Source organism: Oryx dammah, unplaced genomic scaffold, assembly GCF_014754425.2.
Source record: "Oryx dammah isolate SB20612 unplaced genomic scaffold, SCBI_Odam_1.1 HiC_scaffold_16, whole genome shotgun sequence".
In the NCBI taxonomy this organism is placed as follows: domain Eukaryota; kingdom Metazoa; phylum Chordata; class Mammalia; order Artiodactyla; family Bovidae; genus Oryx; species Oryx dammah.
Window position 1 is genome coordinate 58,037,654 of NW_024070200.1, and position 25,209 is coordinate 58,062,862.

The window sequence follows — 25,209 nt, forward strand, 5'->3', positions numbered from 1 at the left end:
GTTCTGGAAGCTAGGATGTCCTAGATCAAGGTGCCAGCCCATTTGGTTTCTGGCCAGAGCTCTCTTCCTGGCCTGCAGGTGACTGCCTTCTCGCTATGTCCCCTCATGGTGGAGAGAGGAAACTTGGGTGTCTCTTCTCTTATAAGGACACTAGACTCTTCACGGGACTCCATCCTCAAGATCTCATCTAAACCTAACTCCCAAAGGACCCACTTCCTAATACTATCAGATGGGCATTAGGGCTCCAACATATGAGTTTGGGAGTTCCAACGTATAACATCCATTCGATAACAAATGACTTAAACAGAAGAGAAGATGGAAACAGGAAAGTGGAGTTGGGAAGTAAATGTAATAATGAGGAGAAGTGAAAAAAGCATGGGTTAGAGGCATGGTATGGAAACGGGTGGGAAAGGATAAATTTCTGTGACATTTGAAAAGAATTATGTGATGGAATGATCAAAAAGGAATTACAGATTATTTGTCTCAAATAGTTGAGACAAATCTGAGAACTGAGGCAATTGTGCAATTTTCATGTCAGTTTTTTTTTTCTTTTTGTAGCAATGAGAAAGGTAGATAGGATTGCCTAGTTGAAGGTGCACAATAGGAAATTCCACTCTTGGTGGAATGTCATTAGCCAAGAACATAGGTCAGAGGGTCAACCTTGTAACATACACTTTAGGATACATGATGACTCAGAGATCCCTTCTGCCACAAGGAAAGTCTCTCCCTCCACAGATATACTTGTGATATACTTGCTACTATTTCACTGGCTTCATTTGATTGAGTCATCAAAGGGTTCAGATTTGGGACCCAGAAATTCAAGGTAATCTCTTGTTGAGAACCCTGAACTGAGGATGGGTAGGCACAGAGGTTTGAAAAGACACACAAAAACAGAAAACTTGTTGCCAGAAAAAAAGTGATAGACAATGATATGACATGGAAATGCAGTCATCTCTAGGTATCCTCAGGAACTGGTTCCAGAATCCCAGGGATACCAAATCCCTTTATATAAGGGACTTAAGGATGCTCGAGTTCCTTATATAAAATGGTGTAAGACAGTCAGCCCTCTACATTCAAAGTATTTGAATTCGAGTCTGGATGAAACCGCAGGTGCTGAACCAGGAGATGCAGACGACAAACTGGAGATTCTCAGTGGTGAGCAATCATACGTGCCAGAGAGAGAGCAACTGCGAAAGAAGCCACCTTGCTTCTTGTTCTCTTTCCTAGCTTTTGGGCCCATCCCTTCCCCCAAGGTTTACCATCCATCTCAGCCTTTCCCTTCTTTACTCGTTCTTTTCTGTTGAGGTAGCTTCAGTTTGTTCCTATCCTTAACATGAAAGGAATCTTGACTGACACAAGGCTCCGTGTTAGCCATGGTTTCAGAAGTCATCAGCTCACCCATGGGTGGTAAGAAAGTGGACACACATGAGAACAAAGAAATATCCCAGGTGCAAAGACAATAGAGAAAACCAAGGGATAAACCAAGAAACAAGAGACCTAGCCGAAGGTCCGTTTTAGGAAGCCAAGAAAGTGGCGACTATAGCAAGGGGGTAGGGCAGATTTCAATGGGAACATTTTGCAATTATAGTAAACCTGAAAGTGAGAGTCGCTCAGTCATGTCTCACTCTTTGTGACCCCATGGCAGTCCATGGGATTCTCCAGGCCAGAACACTGGAGTGGGTAGCCTTTCCCTTCTCCAGGGGATCTTCCCAACCCAGGAATCGAGCTGGGGTCTCCTGCATTGTAGGCAGATTCTTTACCAACTGAGCTATGAGGGAAGCCCACAGTAAATTTGAGTGTTATCAAATATTTCGTTTGTCCTTTTGATGCCAATGGAACACATGTATGGGACTCGAAGGGTAGGTTTACTACCCAGGTTCTATAGAATTCCAAATGTCGATGCAAGCCCTCCTTCTCTAACAGAACAGAATTCTCAAAAGACTGCTGACTTAGCAGCCAGATTCCATCTCTTTCTCAGCCAGTGTCTTTATCTCCAGTAACTATTCAGGGAGTAATTTCTGATAGGTCCTTATTTCCACCAGTTCTCCATTGCCTCTCATTTCACTGGTCATGGCTCCAACTTTTTAGCAACTCTTCAGGCAGATAAAGGTTGAAAATGGAAACCAATCAGTCAGACCCTTCAAAACTTTTGGCAGGAAAGTATGTTGAAATAATTGGCTAAAAAAGTTATTTATTCACTCTTATCCCTGTTTTCCATTAATACAGAAAATCATGAATTGACCATAATAAGCATGGCAACATCATTTAAAATATGTAGAAAACTATATTTGTATGCATTAAATAACTTCAATTCAATGTCAAATTTAATTTTTCCACACTGACTGAAGTTGGCATATTTTCAACTGCCAGCTACTCATGTAAGCACATTCTTACCTCTCCAGAAAGTGGAAAAAACTGCAAAACTCTCTGAAGGCAGGATTGAGTCATCTTAATAGATCCAGTATATGGATCAATAAGTCACTGTTAAATTGAAATCATTATACGTTTCTCACTTCACCAAACTATGTGACTCTAGATATTCCCAGAAAATTTTGAATATTTGAAACTGCTAATGTTGCCAAAGGTGACTAACTCAAGGTTACATTTGAAAGCCTTGTAAGGAAAAGTCAACATGTATCATCCAAATTAATTTCTCCCTACTTTTGAAAATTTTTGCAGGAAACCTTGCAAATTTGGGAATGTTGAGCAAGCATGCATAGCAATGGTTAGCTTTGTGCCAATGACTACAGGTCTGTTAACTGATGAGAGTAATCCAATTTGCTAACAAGAAAGTAAACTTAGGAAGAAGGAAGGGGAGAGATAGTTAATAAGTTTTCAATGCCTGGAAGAAAATAGTATCTGTTTAAATTGAGTTTCTTTTTAAAGGAACAAAGCATGTATAGCAATCGGATGTAATAACAAATTAGAATTGAAACACAGGTAATTTAGAATGTTTAGGGGAATAAGGGAGCTGACAGAGTGCAGGGCTTCTTTTTTCTCTAAATTTGGAAGTCAAAAGTGGAAAAGACTTTTAAAGTGCTGAAATAATCATCTCAGGTTTGCATAGTGGTAGGGAAACACTTTTACAAGAGTCTTCAAACCTTTCAAATGCTCTTGCATTTTTTTTCTAAGGAAAGTCAAAGAGTGAGATCATGGTCTTAGCTTCCTCACTCTTCAGTGGCCATGGCCGGCCACCTCTCAGCCTCCAGGCCAGGATAGGATTGGCCACGGGAAGCTGAATTAGCTAACCAAAACGGTGGATTCTGCACTGCGGGGAAGTGGACTTCCAGGTAATGAACATTTCAGTAACGATAAACATGCCAAGATTTTGAACTTTCTCTCTCTTTCTCTTTCACACACACATGCTCACAAACAGAAGAACAGCGGGAAGTTCCTTCCTATAGCACCCTCGTTTTGTCCAGTTTGGTTTTGGATGAGATATGCAGGTAACATCATAAGCAGCTGTCAGAACCTACCTTTCTTAAGAACTCACAGGAAAATGTAATATACTTGTGTAGCAGTAGCTAAAAAGAAACTTCATCAGAGAATTCAACCCCAGAATTTTTTCCGCTGGGGAACCTTGTACTGTAACTTGACTCCATTGAACCCCATGCAAATACCAGACTATCCTTGGATGGAGTGTAACTGGGCCCTAGAACAACAGTCACTGTTATCTTTAAACCAATATTTACTAAGTGAATTTCATATACAGGGCCTTCAGTCTGGAATAATATAGGGGTTTCTGTTGACACAGGACAATATGGGTAAATCACAGCAAGCCTTGGTTCAGTTAAATTTTAAAAGTCTAGCTCTTCCTTGAGTCTGGCTGCAAGCTGGAAATGGTGCCTACTTTTTATCAACTACTCATTTCAACCTTGAAAGGGAGGTGGGGGTGGCATCACTCCTATTGATGACAGGAAGCTGAGGTTGAGATAAATTAACTAATGTCACTTAGCCAGCAAATACTCAAATTGGGATCAGAGTTCCATCTGTGAGAAAAGCTGATGGTAGGTATTTCTACTTTCTCATGCCGCTTTGCAAGTAAGATCTGGAATGCATCCATCTCTGAGAACAGTAGAAGTTTAGAGGTGATAAAGATTTTAGGGATTATCTCATCATTCTCTTTGATGAATCCAAAGCCCCTCCAACTCTTGTGTCCTGAACAAAATTCAGAATCATTTTCTACAAATCTGATCTTTTCCCAGTGTTCCCAGTCTATGGATAACATCATCATCTATTGAGTCATTCCATCCAGAAACCAAAGGCCCATTCTTGAGGATATGATCTCTTTCCATTTTAAAGCCAACTCACCACCAAGTGCAGCCTACAGCGTCTCTTGAATATCTCTTCATTCTGTTGGTCTCGTACAACCAACCTTCATTTCTTGACTGGTCTACTACAGTAGCTTGAGCTGCTTCCACTCTTGGTCATCTACTCCAAGTTCTCCACCAATCTTTTTCCAACTCAGATTTGACAGAACTTCATTCTCTCACCATATACCTGTCTCTTCACCCTTGTCTCTCTGCCCTTGATCCCTTGCTTTTCACCCCTCAATCCCATGCACTTGCCTTGCTTCATCCCCAGAATATTATGTTTGCTCTGCATTAATTCATCACATCTCAGCTCAAGACTTACTTCCTCCTTAAATGGGTCAAATCCCTTCCATGCACTCAGATCACCATTTATTTCTGTCTTTGCAATTTTACTGCATCAGAGTCACCTGAAGAATGCTTCTTTCCCAGTTGACTCAAAGCCCTGAGAAGGACATGTGTTACCTCTCTTTGCTCACTTTTGAATCCTCAGAATCTACCAGGGTTCACACTATATGGTAGGTGTTCAATAAATATTAATTGAATAAATCCTCCCTCTCTATTTTATAGATCATAAAATCAGGTCTCTTAGGAGTAGAAGTAAATCTCTCAAGGCATACAGCTGGTTAGTGGCAGAACTGGAATTTAAGCTCACAATGTAAGAACTGGCATTTAATCCCCACTCTGTGTCCACTGCCCCTTCCTCTTTGTGCCATATCCCCTCCTGCCAACACACACTTCTGCTCTGGGCTTATTCCTCTTCTTTTGCCCTGCCCACTGATGACACGTGTGTACCCTGGCTATATTTAGAAGGCACAGCATAGCCAGATTTTCACAAGATGAAGATGGCAAAGATGGAAGGACTCTATCCTCAAAGTCACAGTTACAAGGAACAACTCCATCTTCAAAAATGAACCCTCAATCACTTCCTCCATCCCAGCCTTTCTTCATCTTGGGAGAAGGAGGATTTTAGCAGCTCACCAATATCCAATCACTTATTGGCTTCAGCATGGAGGGAGATGATAAGTGTGTCCTTCTAGCACACAACAGAAACTGAAATTAATCAAATTAGCTTGAAGGAGCACTTCAGTGCCATAGTGATAGGCACTAGATGCCGAGATAAAAGATGGAAGGATGGATGAACAATAATGGTTATTTTGAGTCTAGTTTTACCTTGGAGGTAACTTTCTGAGATTTGTTTTTTCATTGACATTCCATAAATTGATGAAATGTAACTGCTTTACTCTTTACATACTTCCAGACACACACACACACACACACACACACACACACACACACACAACTTCATAATCAGTAGATAAAAGTTACAAAAGTTGCAAACAATTATTGGTTCTAACTTCTGTATTTCTACTTCAGTTTTGTTAACTTTGTATGGTGGGATGTTTTATTCACTGTAAAATATGTCACCAGAATGACTAAGATCAATTTGGGTGACTTGTGAATAGTGGTTCCCGACGAGTAATTGGAGTTACACAAATATAATTTCTGTCCAAAGGCTAACCTTCTCAATGAATTATCCAATGCTCTAACACCTAGATCTACCTTATGGATCTCCTCTCCATGTATTAGAAAGATCATGAGCATTTGGCCTCTGTTTCTAACTCATATGGACTTTCCTGGTGGCTAAGACAGTAAAGAATCTGCCTATAATGCAGGAGACACAGATTCAATCCCTGGATCAGGAAGATCCCCTGCAGAAGGAATGGCAACCCACTCCAGTATTCTTGCCTGAAGAACCCCATGAACACAGGCTACAATCCACGGGGTCACAAAGAGTCAGACATGACTTAGTGACTAACGCTTTCACTTTTTAATTAATATGGCAGCGCCAAAATTTCCAGAAGGAAGTTGTTGGGACACTATTAAAAAATAGCAACTGTGTTTCCAACAACTGAAGTGAAACTTGACAAGAGACTACGTCAGCAGCTGTTTAATAATAGTTTGTATAATAAAATATTCATATCATCATATATTTCCCATCTATTTTTCTGACTAAAATAAAATTTTAATTAAGGCAAAAGATATATAGCCTAAGGAAAGCTAAACTGTTTAAAATTATTAACTGCTTGAATACTTGTTGCTATACTACAAGCTGCCATAAAAGAAAAGAAATTAAGTACTCGAGGGATTAAGGCAATTTTGAAAGCTGCACCCCTCCTCCTCCCTTCTCCTTTTAGCTACGCCTAACTGAGCCATAACTATTTTTCTCCACTCAGCCAGACTCCAGCTTTGTGGCTTTTTTAATAACCTGGGTTTTCAAGGCCCTGCTCCTGAGAGCCTTTTCATTTCAGCCGCGCTGCCTACAAGCAAATTTCTTCCAGTTGTTCAACAGCCGAATGCCACCCTTTCTGGGTTGCTGAAGCATTTCATTGCAGTGTCATTGACGGGGTGGTGTTCTGTTACAGTGCAATCAATAGCCCAGTGCTTTCCAGCACACCCATTAGCTTGTCCATCAGGGCCTGGGGGAGGTAGTGTAAATCCCCGAATACCAGGGGCCAGGACTTTGCACACGGAGGAATGCAGGCAGCCCCCGTGGTCGTCCACCACCTGTTGCTCCACGACATGTGTGAAGTGAATTAACTTTTTTGCTGCAACATGCCCGAAAGGTCAACTGCCATGGAAGCCTGAAGCTTTTGGAATATTTTAACTCACAAACCCCCCCCCCAAAAAAAAATTCTCCTCCCTTGATTTGGTGCTGGTTCTGGGACCCCAGTGGGATGGATTGTTTGAGAAGCTAAGTTGGACAAACAGGTTGGCCATGGGCCGTGGGGAGCAGTCAGGAAAGTCACGTGGGGGTAGGGGCAGACAGGTTTCTTCTTTTCTTTTTCAAAGCGAATGGTCTGCCTGCTTCTTGATTACACATTAATAGAAAACAGTTTCCACAGTTAATGTGAGCATGCTGTGGGTTTCCATGTGTGTGTGTGTGGGTGTGTGTGTGTGTGTGTGTGTGTGTTTCTTGCCCAGACTCCCAACAGGACTCTTTGATAACTGAGGAGTCAAAAGGTTGTATTTTCCTTATCCAAAAGTTGGACACACAAGATAGTGAAAGATATTTCAGGAAAGAAATACAAAAGGATGATGCTCATGTTCTTGGTCCACACATCAAAAAAGGACTGTGAGTGAAAAAAAAAAAAAAAACAATGAGGGAGATTAGATCATTATTGCCTATGAGGACATGATAATAAATGGATGGTCCTTTTATTTTATGTCAAAAAAAAAAGAGAGAGAGGCTTCCAGTTCCTGTGGAAAGCTGTGAAATTTAACCACTTCAAGTGTCAGTGATGCCTTCCAGTCAACCTCAGGAAATCTTCTTATGGATATTTATTATCCAAAGCCACATCACCCCAGACCACAAAAGGAAACTCTGTGCTTAGTTCATAAAGGCACCATGGTCTGAGAAAGGTTTGCTTTCAGCACTTGGAGTTTTCTCTCAAAACCTCCATAAACTCACCACAAACCACAACGTAAACCAGTGCACTTAAGATATGACTTGTTAACCTAATTCCAACAAATTAATTCACTCATTTTAAAAGGGATTTCTGACTAATGATGCAAACAAAATCTCCAAAGCCATGAGAACATTCGTTTGAATTCAAAGGTTGGCAGGGAAAATATTAATCTTTTGAAAAAAAAAAAAAAAAACACACATAAGGAAAACACTGAATCCTACAGTGCCAAAGGTAATTTCTTTAAAGTTTAACTTACTTTGATTGGAGAAATGTGTCCATTTCAGAATAGAAAATGTGTGTAGCACCCTAAGTCCGTTTCCTTGAAGGGGCAAGAAATGGTGCATATTCTATTATAAATTCTCTGGTGGCTAGTCTTCCTCACACTCTATCAGCATGCTTGTCATAAGTAATTCTTATTGTTTTTTCTTTTGAATGTGAATATTTTATTTGCCCCCTCCCCATTTAGATTGGTTTGGGGATGGAAATGGCAACCCATTCTGGTATTTTTGCCTGGAGAATTCCTTGGCCAGGGGAGCCTGGTGGGCCACAGTCCATAGGGTCGCAAAAAGTCAGACATGACTGAAATGACTTAGCATGCCTATAGTTGGTCAGTCTGTTGCATTCCATGGGCATTTGCTGCCAGCCAAAAAGGTATCCACCACTGTAGCTGACAGTGTGGGCTATAGGAATACAGATAAGACCCCAAAAAAATCAAGCATCTGGACTCCAACCTTCAAAAGTCAACAACACATAAAGCCATGCATAGTTTGTGAACAGAAACTCATTCCCAGGGTAGTGAACACAGCAACACCACTAGACATAACTTTGTGTTGCATTTTTCAGAAGTACATTACCCCACTTCTTTCCTACAGGTGATTCTTTCTAAAATGGCACACATTTTCAGAAAAAGATTTGGTGATGCTAAATCAAGCACAGTTTCACACTTTGACAAAATGGCAAGCTCTGGGGGACTGGTCATCATTTTTCCCTCAAGGGCTCAACTATTTTAATTTCCACTTTTTTTGCCAAATCTCACAGTGAAGCTGTTACTTAGACAACTTAAAACTTATACTATTAAAAAAATTAGAAATACACAAAGAAGAATTATTCATTTTTCCACTGATTTTTTTTTCTCTGAGAATTTTCACAAAGCCCTCCCAGATCTACCCACATTACTTTCAGGTTCTCAGAGTGAATAGGTAATGTGCGTGATGTCGACAGGTGTATATATAGACCAAGGGCTCCCTGTCCATCACCAACTCCCGGAGTTCACTCAACCTCATGTCTATCGAGTCAGTGAGGCCATCCAGCCATCTCATCCTGTCGTCCCCTTCTCCTCCTGCCCCTAATCCCTCCCAGCATCAGAGTCTTTTCCAATGAGTCAACTCTTCGCATGAAGTGGCCAAAGTATTGAGTTTCAGCTTTAGCATCAGTCCTTCCAAAGAACAACCAGGACTGACCTTTAGGATGGACTGGTTAGATCGCCTCACAGTCCAAGAGACTCTCAAGAGTCTTCTGCAACACCATAGTTCAAAAGCATCAATTCTTCGGCACTCAGCTTTCTTCACAGTCCAACTCTCACATCCATACATGACCACTGGAAAAACCATAGCCTTGACTAGATGGACCTTTGTTGGCAAAGTAATATCTCTGCTTTTGAATATGCTATCTAGGTTGGTCATAACTTTCCTTCTAAGGAGTAAGTGTCTTTTAATTTCATGGCTGCAATCACCATCTGCAGTAATTTTGGAACCCCCCCAAATAAAGTCTGACATTGTTTCCACTGTTTCCCCATCTATTTGCCATGTAGTGATGGGACCAGATGCCATGATCTTCATTTTCTGAATGTTGTGCTTTACACCAACTTTTTCACTCTCCTCTTTCACCTTCATCAAGAGGCTTTTTAGTTCCTCTTCACTTTCTGCCATAAGGGTGGTATCATCTGCATATCTGAGATTATTGATATTTCTCCCGGCAATCTTGATTCCAGCTTGTGTTTCTTCCAGTCCAGCGTTTCTCATGATGTACTCTGCATATAAGTTAAATAAGCAGGGTGACAATACACAGCCTTGATGTACTCCTTTTCCTGTTTAGAACCAGTCTGTTGTTCCATGTTCAGTTCTAACTGTTGTTTCCTGACCTGCATATAGGTTTCTCAGGAGGCAGATCAGGTGGTCTGGTATTCCCATCTCTTTCAGAATTTTCCACAGTTTATTGTGATCCACACAGTCAAGGGCTTTGGCATAGTAGATAAAGCAGTTTCATAAGTCCATGTAAATAACTGTTCTTGACATCTCCGCACAGGGACCAATAGTGGATTCTTATAGATGAAGACCCTGTGAAGTCTTGCAGTCTTCACTGCAATCTTTCAAGCAGTGTTTTAGTTACTCCCTGCTGCCTAGAGTCTGCTTACTGTGCACCTTAGCCAAAGGTTGTCCCACTCACTGCCTGTGCCCCTGATGGCACGTCCTGCAGCAGCCTACACCACAAACTATGTCCCTTTGCAGATAAATTTCTCTTGTATACATCCAAGTGGACACTTCAAGATCAAATAAACTCACAAGCTCTGAAAGAGAAGTTCTAATGATGCTGTTCTTAGCTAAACTTCTGACATTGCAAGGCAAAGGACACAACAGATGGGGGAATCTTCTTCCCAAATACTGGCAAGCATGATTACATTGTCTATTTCTTCCGTCCCTAAACCGTGTCTGACTCTTTGCTATCCCACGGATTCAACACGCCAGGCTACTTCGTCCTCTAGTACCTCCCAGAATTTGCTCAAATTCATGTCCACTGAGTTAGTGATGCTATTTAAACCAGGCTCCTCTGTCCATGGGATTTCTCAGCAAGAAATTAGAGTGGGATGCCATTTCCTTCTCCAGGGGATCTTCTAGACTAGGGATCAAACCCACATCTCCTGCTTGGTAGGCAGATTCTTTACCACTGTGCCGCATGGGAAGCCCTCAAAGAATATTCAGTTCAGTTCAGTTCAGCCGCTCAGTCATGTCCGACTCTTTGCGACCCCATGAATCACGGCACGCCAGGCCTCCCTGTCCATCACCATCTCCCGGAATTCTCTCAGACTCATGTCCATCGAGTCCATGATGCCATCCAGCCATCTCATCCTCTGTCGTCCCCTTCTCCTCCTGCCCCCAATCCCTCCCAGCATCAGAGTCTTTTCCAATGAGTCAACTCTTCACATGAGGTGGCCAGAGTACTGGAGTTTCAGCTTTAGCATCATTCCTTCCAAAGAAATCCCAGGGCTGATCTCCTTCAGAATGGACTGGTTGGATCTCTTGCAGTCCAAGGGACTCTCAAGTCTTCTCCAACACCACAGTTCAAAAGCATCAATTCTTCAGTGCTCAGCCTTCTTCACAGTCCAACTCTCACATCCATACATGACTACTGGAAAAACCATAGCCTTGACTAGATGGACCTTAGTCGGCAAAGTAATGTCTCTGCTTTTGAATATGCTATCTAGGTTGGTCATAACTTTTCTTCCAAGGAGTAAGTGTCTTTTAATTTCATGGCTGCAGTCACCATCTGCAGTGATTTTGGAGCCCGCAAAAATAAAGTCTGACACTGTTTCCACTGTTTCCCCATCTACTTCCCATGAAGTGATGGGACCAGATGCCATGATCTTCATTTTCTGAATGTTGAGCTTTAAGCCAACTTTTTCACTCTCTTCTTTCACTTTCATCAAGAGGCTTTTTAGTTCCTCTTCACTTTCTGCCATAAGGGTGGTATCATCTGTATATCTGAGTTTATTGATATTTCTCCCGGTAATCTTGATTCCAGCTTGTGCTTCTTCCAGCCCAGCCTTTCTCATGATGTACTCTGCATATAAGTTAAATAAGCAAGGTGACAATATACAGCCTCGACGTACTCCTTTTTCTATTTGGAACCAGTCTGTTGTTCCATGTTCAGTTCTAACTGTTGTTTCCTGACCTGTATACAGATTTCTCAAGAGGCAGGTCAGGTGGTCTGGTATTCCCATCTGTCTCAGAATTTTCCAGTTTATTGTGATCTGTGGAAAATTCTGCGACAGATGGGAATATTACATTTGAAATATATTTTATTACCTATCTTTCACAGTAGATTCAAATTGCCAAAATTTTGGAATAGTCTCAACTGTTCCTCTGAACTTGAGCCCAATCAGGATTTTAAATAGGAGTAGCTACCAGTAGATGCTTCTAGAACACATATTCAGTCTCCAATGTTTACTTATTTGCATGACTATACCATTGCTTCCGCTGGCTCAAATAGTAAAGAATCTGTCTGCAAGGGAGTAGACCTAGGTTTAATCCCTGGGTTAGGAAGATCCCCTGGAGAAGGGAATGGCTACCCATTACAGTATTTTTGCATAGAGACTCCCATGAACAGAGGAGCCTGGCAGGCTACAGTCCATGGGGTCGCAGAGTCAGACACAGCTGAGCAACTAACATTTTCACTTTTCACTATTGCCTCAGAAATTCAAGAAATGAGGTGATGCGACTCAAGCAACTTTACTTTTGTTCCAGGAGTTTTACATCTTTTATTATGTTAGTTTCTGCTGTACAGCAAAGTTAATCAGCCACACATGTACATATATTCTTTCTTCCTTGGATTGTCTTCCTATTTAGGTCGCCACGGAGCATGGAGTCGAGTTCTTGCTAGTTGGTTGGTTAGTTGGTTAGTGTGTCAGTTGGTTGCTGTTAGTTATCTATATCATGTAAGTTGTAATATATGCGCATCAACCTCAATTTCCCATTTCACCCCACCCCCACTTGCTACCCATACATCTGTTCTCTATGTCGGTGTCTATTTCTTCTTTGCAAACATGTTCATCAATACCATTTTTCCTAGATGCCACATATATGGGCTAATGTAAGACACTTGTTTTTCTCTCTGACAAGCCTCGTTTCTGAATGGGATTAAAATCTTATCCAACTTTTTAACTACCATGGGAAATCTAACACGCCAAGAACATCCAGAGTTCAGGTACCCTATTCAGAGTCTGTCTGTTACCAGGTCTACTACACAGTGTCTATTACGGTATATTTTGTTTTACTCTATTACTGTCTCAAAAGAACTTCACGTGAACTATATAGCTACAATATACAAAGACAACGTAACCGGTAAACAGGCAAAGAGAACAAGGGAAGAAGTCAAGAGGGAAGTGAGACAAATGCAACTGAACCTAGAGTCCAAGACCAAGTCTCTAAAATGTTGTCTCAATTGCCTCCCACAATGATCTGAGAGGGACATTGTCTCCACCTTGAATAAAGATTAAAGAAACAGTTCTTTGGGAAGTTGTAGCAGATACCTGAATTGAAATTTTATTTTGCCACCTCAGACCTGTATGGTAAGAAAGTAGGCAGTGCAGTTTTTTCTTCTTTAGAAATTTTTCATATAAAAACATGCTAATTAGACCTGCTGAAATATAGATCATATTTATCTAATTATTGGATGACTTCAGGCTGAATTTATTTTAATTTCATATTATAGTTGGCTTTACATTAAGCACTGCAATGCAATTGTGAATTGCAAATGTGAATTTTTTATCCTGGGCAATATTCTTCTTGTCAGTAGCAGATTTTCTGGATATTTGCTTTACATTATAATTTTGCAGGAACCAGGAATAAAATCCTAAAATCCATAAAATCCTAGTCCTACAAGTTCTGACACTCAGGTATCAGTCTCAATTCTTGGAGAATCTCTTCCAAATCCCCCAACAGACAACACACACCCAATTTCTATCTCTATATGTAAAGTAGAACTTGCTTCTCATTTGATGACTTTGTTTGGACATCTTGAAGAAAGAAGAGGGAGCAAGAGTGACAGAAAAAGAGAATGAGAAGGATGAAAAGAAGAATGGAGGTTGTCAACAGTCCAGGACACTGTGTAAACAGTAGTCATTGGTCCCGGCACCTTCAGAATTTTCTGTTTAAATATCAGACATTCCAGGCAGCACCTAAAGCAACTTACTCTAATATCAAGACTGCGGTGACAAGAAATGAGGAAAAGAAAATGAGGTCATGTGAACCCACTGTTAAAATCTATCCTTGTTACCTGTGAACCTGCCTTGAGACTTTGGATCAGCTACTTAACCTCTCGGAACCTCAGTTTAGCCTCAACTGTAAAAGAGAGATAATTAAATCAATTTTCAGGGACATTATTAGGATGAGGGATAACATACCTCAGCACCTATTAATAGTAGTAAATGGCCCAGTACATGTTAGGCTCTCAATAAAAACTATGTGATATTATTAAATTTCCTGCTCAAAAAGAAATGATATTATATCCCCAGGAATGAGTTATAGCATAACAAGTTATAAATTAACCTGCTAACATGAATTGTAGTAATTGTATACTGAGTCCCAATTCTTTAAAAGGCCTCCCTGGTAGTTCACTTGGTAAAGAATCTGCCTGCATTACAGGAGACCCAGGTTCAATCCCTAGGTAAGGAAGATTCCCTGGAGAAAGAAATTGCAACCTACTCCAGTATTATGGCCTGGAGAATCCCATGGACAGAGGAGCCTGGTGGGCTGCAATGCATGGGGTTGTAAGAATTCTACATGACTTAGCAACTAAATCACCAACACTGATGTCCTTCAATAAGATCCTAACAACAGTATCTTAAAGATGTTAGAGTCCTATTTCCAAGGCTCAACAAGGCACTCAGGTAGAACCACCAGGTTGAAATCATAATGCAGAGAAAGAGTGTGGCATTTTTAAAGCAGTGCTTACTGGGGCCTTTAAACATTGGGCTTAGTCATGCATTTTCATTACTCTATTTAACACAGCAAATCTATAAGGCAAGTACAATGGACACACCTACCTGACAGCTGAAAAATGTGAGATTCAGGGCCCCCGGGTCGTAAATGGAGTTGAAGAGACTCTAACTCCCAAATGGACTCTGGAGCTGGGAGCTAGCATCTATGCCAGCATGAATATAAGGAGCAAAGCTACATGTCAAATGTGTGATGGAAGAGGTATAATGCTAAAGGATTGGACAGAGAGAAGAAAAAATGAAGTCAGAGTGGCAGGACCATCATGCTAAAATCCAGACTTGAACATAGCAGCCTCTTTCAGGCTAATCTCTCCTTTCCTTCTCATAACAATTTCCTACCACTAATTATAAGGATCCGTCTCCACCTGGCAAAGGGGCGTGGGACATATCCTTTCTTCATTCTCAGGAGTAGATTTTCTCAAGGACTAAACTCATGTTGAGGCTGGGATTTCTTGCCACTGTCTGTGTGTGGAGCAGCAAGCAGGCTCTCAACATGTTGCTAAGAAGCCTTAAACCCAGATTACAGCACCTCTCTCTCCAGAGTGCTCTTTTTTGGTTTGAGGTGAAAGGTCATCCTCTCAGACTGGCTAGTTGTACTCAACCAATTACAAGACCCCAGTGTTTCTACAAAAGAGATCTTTAAAATTCTACCCAAAGATTTTTTTTTTTTTTTTTGCAGCTGACTTACAAAAAGCACAAGTAAGCAAATGCACAAAAGCATCTTTTAATGTCTAGAATAATTACTAGCAGCACAAATATACATTTAAAGGATTGTAAGTTTTCCTTATATGTCCTTTTTTAATAGGCTACATGATACCTCCATGTATTTCATCAAGATTCAAGTAGAAAAAGAGATGAATGTGGTACTTTTGACACTCTAGAACTTAAGAAACCTGAGTAGATGCAATGAGGCAATGCTCAGCACAAAATCGCTGGATGGCCCTGGACTCCCAGTTACACATCTTTATTTCCTCTGTTTAACTTGGGGAATTAAAATTGTTTAAATGAAAAGATGATTTAATTTTGTTTTTTTCTCTCTTTTCTCCGGGCATGATGCAACCAAAGACAGTGACTTGCTAGGATTTTCCCTCTTTTTGAAGGACAAAATACAAATGTGAAGGTCTAGCCTTAGAAGGTGTCGAGTCAGTGTGTTTTGGGGTCAAGATTGCAGGGCCTATTGCATGTCTAAAATGCCCTCCTTGAGCCTTAATATAATCAGAGAGAATTTAGGTCAACACTTGTGTCATGATGAATAAGTTTATCCACAGCTAATACTTGGCTTCCCTGAGTTTCTTGAGGGCATTGCATGTGGCTTTTGACAGAGCTCTGCTCTTTTTTTATATAGAAAAATACATCTTGTTGAGAGGGAAACTATTTTGACAAAAAGAATTACAAAATCAGAAATAAAATGGCTCATTTTAGTCAATACATTTATTCTATCATCTTTGTAATTTTATCTTACAATAAAGCAATCACAGTCATCAAAAACACATCCCAGCAGCTTTTAAGAAATTCTGGATTGCAATAAAGCTGTGTGCTACCATTCTTTAGACTGAGGTCTGGAAGTTAAGTTCACGCTTCTATGCTTTGAAATTGCATACAGTGCTAAATCACTTCAGTCATGTCCAACTCTCCACGATGCTATGCACAGTCGCCCGCCAGGCTCCTCAGTCCATGGGATCCTCCAAGCAAGAATACTAGAGTGGGTTTCCTTTTCCTTCTCCAAGGGATCTTCCCAACCTAGGGATCAAACCTGAGTCTCATGTCTCATACATTGGCAGGCGGGTTCTTTAGCACCGGCACTGCCTGGGAAGCCCATGCTGTGAAATTGGGGCTCATATAATCAGTCACTGGGTTATCAAATATTGACTGAGAACTTAGTTTGAGGTCTTGGTGACCTCATGGCAAAACAGAGTGAAGGAATCAGTCCCAGAGGTCCCCAACCTCCAGGATCTAATGCCTGATGACCTCAGGTGGAGCTGATGTAATAATAGAAATAAAGTGCACAATAAATGTAATGTGCTCGAATCATCCCAAAACAACCCCCTCCCAGGTCCATGGAAAAATTTTCTACCACAAAACTGGTCCCTGATGCTCTAAAGGTTGGAGACCACTGGCCTACAAGAAACCTGGGAGTACCATTATTATGTACAGAGGATTCCAATAGAGTGGGACCAATAAAAGAAGAGAGAAAGAAGTAAAGAGATTGTAGTGCATCACATATTTTTAAATATTCAAAGAAAGATCAGATTATATATACATACACATGTACACATATATACACTATGTCTCTATATAATGTATATAAGTATATATGGACGTCCTAGGTGGCATTAGTGGTAAAGAACCTGCCTGCCAATGAGGAGATGTAAGAGACATGGGTTCCATTCCTGGGTTGGGAAGATCCCTGGAGCAGGGCATGGTGACCATTCTTGCCTGGAGAATCCCATAGACAGAGGAGCCGTGCAGGCTATAGTCCATAGAGTCACAAAGAGTCAGACACAACTGAAGGGGCTTAGCATGTATAAATAAGTATCTATGTTTATGTATATACATATGTGTGCTGCTAAGTGGCTTCAGTGGTGTCCGACTCTGTGCAACCCCAAAGACGGCAGCCCACCAGGCTCCCCCGTCCCTGGGATTCTCCAGGCAAGAACACTGGAGTGGGTTGCCATTTCCTGCTCCATACATATGTGTATATGTATGTATATATAAGTTTTTTTGTGTGTATATATGTATATAACATTTTAATGGGAAATTTTCAGGATAAAGACCATATATCTGATGTCACCCTGGCCCAGAAAGCCAGATAAATGAAGCTGAGGTGGGGACAGTAAGGATCATCAATGTTCTCGTGATCCTTGTAAGATCAGCTCCTGAACAAAGTGCAGGAGATCATCACTTCACACAATAAAGATGCGATTTCTCTATTATTTACTTTTTTATTGAGTTATAATTGACGTAGAACAGTATATTAGTTTGAGGTGTATGACATAATGATTCAATATTTGCATATATTGTGAAATGATCACATTAGCATCCATCACCACACATAGTTACAAAGATTGATATTTTTCCTTTTGCTGAAAACTATTAAGATCTACTTTCTAAGCAGCTTGCAAAATTATAATATAGTATTATTAACTATGGTCACCATGGTGTATATTCTCTCTCCAGGACTTACTATTTTTTTAATAAAGATCTGTGTTGATTTATTCCAAAGAAGCAGCAAAAAGGCAAAACCCTTGATCCCATTCTGATCATTGAATGTTTGTTCTGAAAACCTTGGGAAATAGCTAGTTGACTCCATTCATAGCTGGTTTACTCCAGTCCTCACCTAATTCTTCAGGAAAATAGCCATTATGAGTGGAAGAATTCAAGAGTCCCATGAGCAGATCTTTCACAAACCACACGGAAACATAAGCATCACAATAACTACTTATTCACCCGAGCGTTTGTTGAGTGAGTGTCCAGTCTGTGCGAGGTACAATTCTTGGCCCTGGACATGCAACAGGAAATAAAACAGACACAAACCTTGTCTTCTGGAGTTTAGACACTGGTGGAGAAAGACAGATAGGATCAATTAAGCGAACAATAATTTGTTATGTCAGGCAGTGATATGAAATGGCGAGCAGGAGAAAGTTAAATCCGGGGCTAGTCGGGCAGGGGGCACTGATATTTTATGGAGAATGAAAATGGGAGATTTTTCCAAAAAGTTAACTCTTGGGGAGAGACCTGAGCTAAGTGTGTCTGGGTCAGGGGAACACTTTTGAATATTCCCACCCATCCACCCTCTCGTCCTGGCAGGAGTGTGCCAAGGGTACATGAGTAACAGAAAAGAAGTATGAATGAAACAGAGTGAGCCAGGCAAGAGGGTCAGTGGCAGGGGCTACAGGGGCAGAAGGAAGGGGGCAGCAGGAGGAAATGAAACGGAATCAGAGCGAAACGGGAAAAAGACGATCAAGCTATTGAAAACATTTGTCTTGTGAAGATCTGTTGTTCTACTGAGATGAGCAGTCATGAGTGGGTTTTTAGAAGAGACACAGGATTTCAGGGCAAGTCTTAGGAGAGGACTGCAGGAGATCAAACACGAGATGGAGGGGGTGATGGGGCCTTGAACCGGAGTTACAGGAAAACATCTCCAGAAAAGCCTGAAGCTTCCTTCTCCTCCACACAATAGCCTTTCCAAGAGCAGAAAGGAGCGAACAGGGCTAATCAGAAACCGCAGTAGGCATTTGGGAGTTCAGTGCCATCTGTACAAAACCCCAGCCAAATGGCTTTCTCCCTGGCCCACCCCAGTTCAGTGACCCCTCACAGGACTGGGAAAGTGGGCAAACAAGCTTGGTTCCAAATTCCTTGTGTAGGAAGACTAATATTACATGAGTCAATGAATCTTCACTTCTCAAATTTGCCGCAAATGAAAGAACTTCCTCTGCCCCCTCAAAACATCTGGATGCTGCCTGGTGGGCCTCAGATCCAAGTGGAAACATCTGGGTACCAGCCAAGAGGGAGAACTGGGTGGCATCTAAATACGATCTTGCAAAACTTCTCTAGGAAAAGCATTAAAAAAGTGTTGCCCTGTATAATGTAAATCTACGGTCTATTTAGAGATGCTTGTTTATTATTTTTTTTCTGACGCCTTCATCCATGAGCACTGCCCGTATCATGGGAAAGGGACCTGGTTTTGTGATAAAAGAAACGCAGCCATGTGACCAAGCCTATCCCCGTTCATCTATTAACTCCTGAACATGTAGCTTTCTTGTTCTTTCTGCCTTGAGTCGTTAGCTCCCCCTTTGCAACTCTGGAAATCTGGAATTCATGGGTAATTTTGGCCCTGGCCAATCTGAACTCCCACTCTGCATGCTTTTTGTATGACTGGCTTTCACTCAGGAGGCTGGAGAGAAAAATAGAAGCAGTGTGTACGAGAGGAAGAAATGTGCGCGTTTGTCATTTTATGCAGTGCGTACTACACTGTCATCACTGTCAAACATAATAAAAGTGCAGCAAAAACACTTAACCATGCATTGATCGGCTCCCCAACTCCAGTCGGGAGTAGAGTAACAGACCCTCCCCTGCTCATCCACCCCCCTACCCTGAGCCTTAAGGCAGAGGGGAGTGAGCTTCCTGTAACTGTTTATTTTGGAAACACTTGAGGAAGCATCTGACTTCAAACTTTCCCATTGTTCAGCTATTGCCACAGAATCCTTTATAAGAACTGAAATATGATAAATGTTAAGTTGAACTTGGGTGGAAATGGTAGTTGAACTTTGCTCGTTTGTGATTAGTAAGATTGTTATTATTATTAAGAAGGTATGACTTTTGATAAATGTTTTTTTTATTCTTTTTCAAACCGTATACATTCAGCCTTACTATTAGTAATGACAGTGTAAATCATCATATATTGAATGGCTCACTCCATTACAATGAACTATACTAAGGGTATAAATTTGTTTAAATTCCTGTCACATATCCTAAGGTACCTGGTGCATGCATGCATGCTCAGTCGCTTAGTCATGTTCAACTTTTTGCAACCCCATGGATTGCAGCCCTGCCAGGCTCCTCAGTCCATGGAATTTTCCAGGCAAGAATAGTGGAGTGGGTTGCCATTTCCTCCTCCAGGAAATCGTCACAACCCAGGGATCCAACTTGTATCTCCTGTATCTCCTGAATTGGCAGGCAGATTCGTTACCACTGCGCCACCTGGAAGCCTTGAGGTGCATGGTATTATGTGTATTTTGCAGATAAGGAAGCTAAGATGAACAAGAGAGAGAACAGGGCTTGCTTCCAGTCACTCGGAGAGCAACATACAGGGCAGGGATATGAATCCATGGCTGACTCATTCTGAAGTCCATGTAGAAAACACTTGGAGAGGTTGCAAGTTCATGTCCAGAATTAGGAAGACATCTTCCTGTTGAACAAATGTTTATGCTAGACAGCAGAGCTGGGGAATCTTCATGTAACCCCCAAACCCAAAGCAGGACCTGGGATTCAAATTCCTAGGTCTCCTTGTATCTCTCAAGGTGCCATGTGCATGAAACATACTCAGATAAGAATTTGGTTCAGGCTCCTGGTATAGCTTCCAGTTCTCTTAGAACCGGTGGCAACTTAAGCCTCCAGCTCTGGATTGCAAGGTGAGTTCTGGTGCAGACTTGGCACTATCAGTGTGGCAGCAGCTGTAGCTGCAGAAGAGTTCTGAAAGTTTTCTGCTCATCAAGGAGCAATGACAACTGTCTCCTCGTGCTGCGGAGGATGTGACTGGATCCTCCTTTGTGACTGGATGTGGGACATGTTTCTGGAAACTTAGCCTCAAATCTGTTTCTCCAGTTCCCTCAATTATTCTGTGAGTTACTAATGTCCTTTATTAGATCTATTTCCCCCTTAAACCAGCTAGAGTAGATTGTATTGTTTGGAACTTATAACCTTGAACAACACAGAAAGAAGAAAGACATAAGGAACTCACATACTTCCTCTGAGCAAGTATTAGTTGCTCAGTTATGTCTGACTCTGTGTGATGCCATGAACTGCAGTCCACCAGGCTCTTCTGTCCACGGAATTCTCCAGGCAGCAATACTGGAGTTGGGTAGCCATTTCCTTCTCCAGGACATCTTCCCAACCCAGGGATTGAACCCCATCTCCTGCATTGCAGGAGAATTCTTTACCATCTGAGCAGCTTGCAGCTATTTCTCTGATGAGTTGTTGGTTTATGCCAAGACCACCACCACCATGACCAGTCTTACCCCCATAGGAACTGTCTGGCTCCCTATAGAAGGGACTGGTGATTTCTTGTGGGAAATACATCTAACATCTCCCAGCATGGTACAGTGTCAGAAAGCAGCAGTTTGGAGTTCTGTCAAGCTTCTCTATTTGGGCAAAAATAGAAAGAGAATCTCAGTTTTCCCAACAGAAGCTCCATCATGCTGAATATGGATCTGTTCTGTTATCAGTAGATTTGGAAACATGGTTCTTTACAATAACACCCAAATCTCTGGAAGTGAAAAATGGCAAAATCATACACAAAGGTTTTCCACTTCCCTAGAGTTGTGTTTATTTCTCTCTGCTGATTCCATACTGTCAGATAAATTCAGACTCCATTTCATTTCATTAAAGCAAAATCTGTTTAATGTTGTCCTCAGTTAAATAGAAAAGTTTTCCACTCAAATATTATTCTTGTCTAAGAACAAAGGATTAGGGTTAGAGCTGAGTTGGTGAAGTATACGGTGGCCTTGGCCAGGCCCAAGCAGAAAGCTGGGAAAACCCTTTGCATGAGCACAGCTCATGCAAAGAGGTATAAGGAAGGCAGCATGGACTATCAGACTCAGTGGAGACATCCAGAAGACTGTGGTCCAGGCAGATGTGTGAGGAATCAGGAAGGGCTTGAATGCAATGCAGGTAAGCAGGTAAGAGGGGGCAATTCGGGAACTCTAGTAATAGGTGACAGGGCTTTCCCCGGGGGCCCAGCAGTAAAGAATCTGCCAGCAATGTAGCAGCCACAGGAGACTCAGGTTCTATCCCTGGGTTGAGAAGATCCCCTGGAGAAGGAAATGGCAATCCACTCCAAAATTCTTGCCTGGAGAATCTTATGGACAGAGGAGCCTGGGGGGCTACAGTCCATGGGATCTCAAAGAGTCACACGCAACTGAAGTGACTTAGCATGCAACAATAGGTGACTGGTCCTTTTTCTTCCAACCTTAAAGAAGTTATATTGAACACTGTCAACCATAACTTCAAAGTAGCAATGCAAATTCATTCAGGCATAAAGCAACAGAAAGTTAGATGCCTTTGGAAGCCATAATGCCTCTTTTTGGCCATCAGTGTATTACTTAATAGTGCATTGCTCCAGTGTTTATAAATTCTGATGAAAGTTTTGTATGACAACCTTCTGCTCTTTCTATCCTTTGTTCTTGGAACATACAATTGGGAATAGATAACTGAACCTGAACTCCATTATTCACTTTCAGTTTAACTGCTCAGTCATGTCTGACTCTTTGTGACCCCCTAGACTGTAACCCACCAGGCTCCTCTGTTCATGGGATTCTCTAGGCAAGAATACTGGAGTAGGTTGCCATGTCCTTCTCCAGGGGATCTTCCTGACCCAGGGATCAAACCCAAGTCTCTTATGTCTTTTACATTGGCAGGTGGATTCTTTACTACTAGTGTCGTAGGGTAATTCTAGTTCACAGTGAGAATGTTAAGATCCAACATTCTCACTATGTATCTTTTTTATTCTCATTAATATCCAAAAGACAGAAATCCAACCCTAAAGACATCTGATAAAAATGAAAGTCTCAGAGTGAAATACAGATGATAATCCAAACTAATTTTCATTTTTTTTGGAAAAAAGAAAGTATTTTTAATGCTTTCTAATGTTTTATATTTTATATAATTTTTATAGAAATTAACAAGCACAGTAGCAAAATTTGCAAACACTTCCACTTTCCAATCTTATCCTATTCCCTCCAAACTCATTCACATTTGCATGCTTATATTACTGATAAAACAGCAAAAAGGAATTTTTTGATCCAATAACTCCACTTCTAAGGACTCACTCTGGGGCTTGGGGGAAATTATATAGGCAACCAAATTATATATGCAGGACTGTATATTTTAAATAACAGCAACAGTCAGAAATAACCTACTTATCCAAGAATAAGGAAGTTATTAATCTCTATTATGTAAAACTATAATAATAATTATGATGTATATCATATAATTATTAAAAATAATAATTTAGAGAATATTTGAAAGTAGAAAAATGTTTATGGAGTGAAAAAGTAATATACCAAACTGCATGAGAGCGATCCTAGTCATGTGTATTTTTTTCTTAACAAAATTCATATGTGTTAGTGGAAAAAACTGGAAGAGATAATGTCAAATTATTTTCAGCAATGGACTTTTCAATGAGTTTTGGTTTTCTTCCTCATTTTCCTAATTGTCTTTCTTATTGCACAACATTATTTTATATAATTGGAACAATCAGATACAACTTACAGTCACTGAAGTAAACTCAAATACTGACCAGGCAACAGCTCTTAACCTGGAAGAAGGGTGGTGCTGGCTACAGCAGGACAAGTGAAGAATGCAGGTCTCAGTGGTGAATAGTCTAAGAAAAAATATATATTTTATTGTGAAGCTATTTGCTTCATATTCTGAGAGCAGCTTTCTGAAGGTAGCAGAAATCTATTTTTCCAAAGACGTAGCTAGAAATTACCTCTTGTATTCCCAACAGCCCAGTTCTCTGCCATTATTCCTTCTTGCAATCCCTGCTCTAATCTCTTTACAAACTCCTCTTGTTTTGTAAAGATGTTCATTCCTCTCTGTGTTTACTACGGCAGTCTTTCTGTGCCTCATGTGTCCAAACCAAAAGTCTGAGAATTTGGTCTTACTGTGGAAAAAATATTTGAAATTCATTACTGTCTTGGAAGGTCTTCCCTGGTGGCTCAGACGATAAAGAATCCACCTGCCTGGATGAAACTGGAGCCTATTATACACAGTGAAGTAAGTCAGGAAGAAAAACACCAATACAGTATATTAATGCATATATATGAAATTTAGAAAGATGGTAACGATGACCCTATATGTGAGACAGCAAAAGAGACACAGATATAAAGAACAGACTTTGGGACTCTGTGGGAGATGGCGAGGGTAGGATGATTTGAGAGAAGAGCATTGAAACATGTATATTACCATATATGAAATAGATCACCAGTCCAAGTTCAATGCGTGAAACAGGGCACTCAAAGCCAGTGCACTGGGACAACCCAGAGGGATAAGGTGGGGAGGGGGGTGGGAGGGGGGTTCAGGATGGGGGACACATGTACACCTGTGGCTGATTCATGTCAATGTATGGCAAAAACCACTATCGTATTATAAAGTAATTAGACTCCGATTAAAATAAATAATTAATTTTTTTTAAAGACTCCATTTACCAATGCAGGAGACTCAGGTTCGATCCCTGGGTTGGGTAGATTCCCTAAAGAAGGGAATGGCAACCCACTCCAGTATTCTTGCCTGGAGAATCTCCAGTATTCTTGCCAGAAGAGCCTGGCAGGCTATAGTCCATGTGGTCACAAAGAGTCGGACATGACTCATTGCCTAACACAAGACCTTATACATGTTAGTGCTCTTCTGGATTTAATTTCAATGTGTGCTGTGCTCAGTCCTGTCTGACTCTTTTGCAACGCCAAGGACTGTCGCCCACCAGGCTCCTCTGTCCATGGAATTTTCCAAGCAAGAATACTGGAGTGGGTTGCTTTTCATATGAGGTAGATAAAGTTGGTTATGCTCTTGGTCATGATGATGAAGAATGGTCCAGTTTCATTATTTGTAAAGTAAGGAAGTGTCTGCTTCATGGGTTTAGGGGGAAGAAGATAATGAGATGATTGTATATAAAGCCTGTAACAATGTCTGGCAATGAATAACTTTTAAAAGTTTATGTCCCATTGTGATAGCTGGTGCCTAGAAGATAGACTGTTTGAAAGGAAGAAAGTGATATATAGCAATGTCAGTGCAACACCATGGAATCATAGAGGGGCAGCAAAAGAGTGCAGGCTCAAGCTAGACTGCTTAGGTTTGCATTCCTTACTTGTGAAACATTGATCAAATTACTTAATTTCTTTATGCCTCAGTTTCCGTACATTGACAACAATTGCTGCTTTGT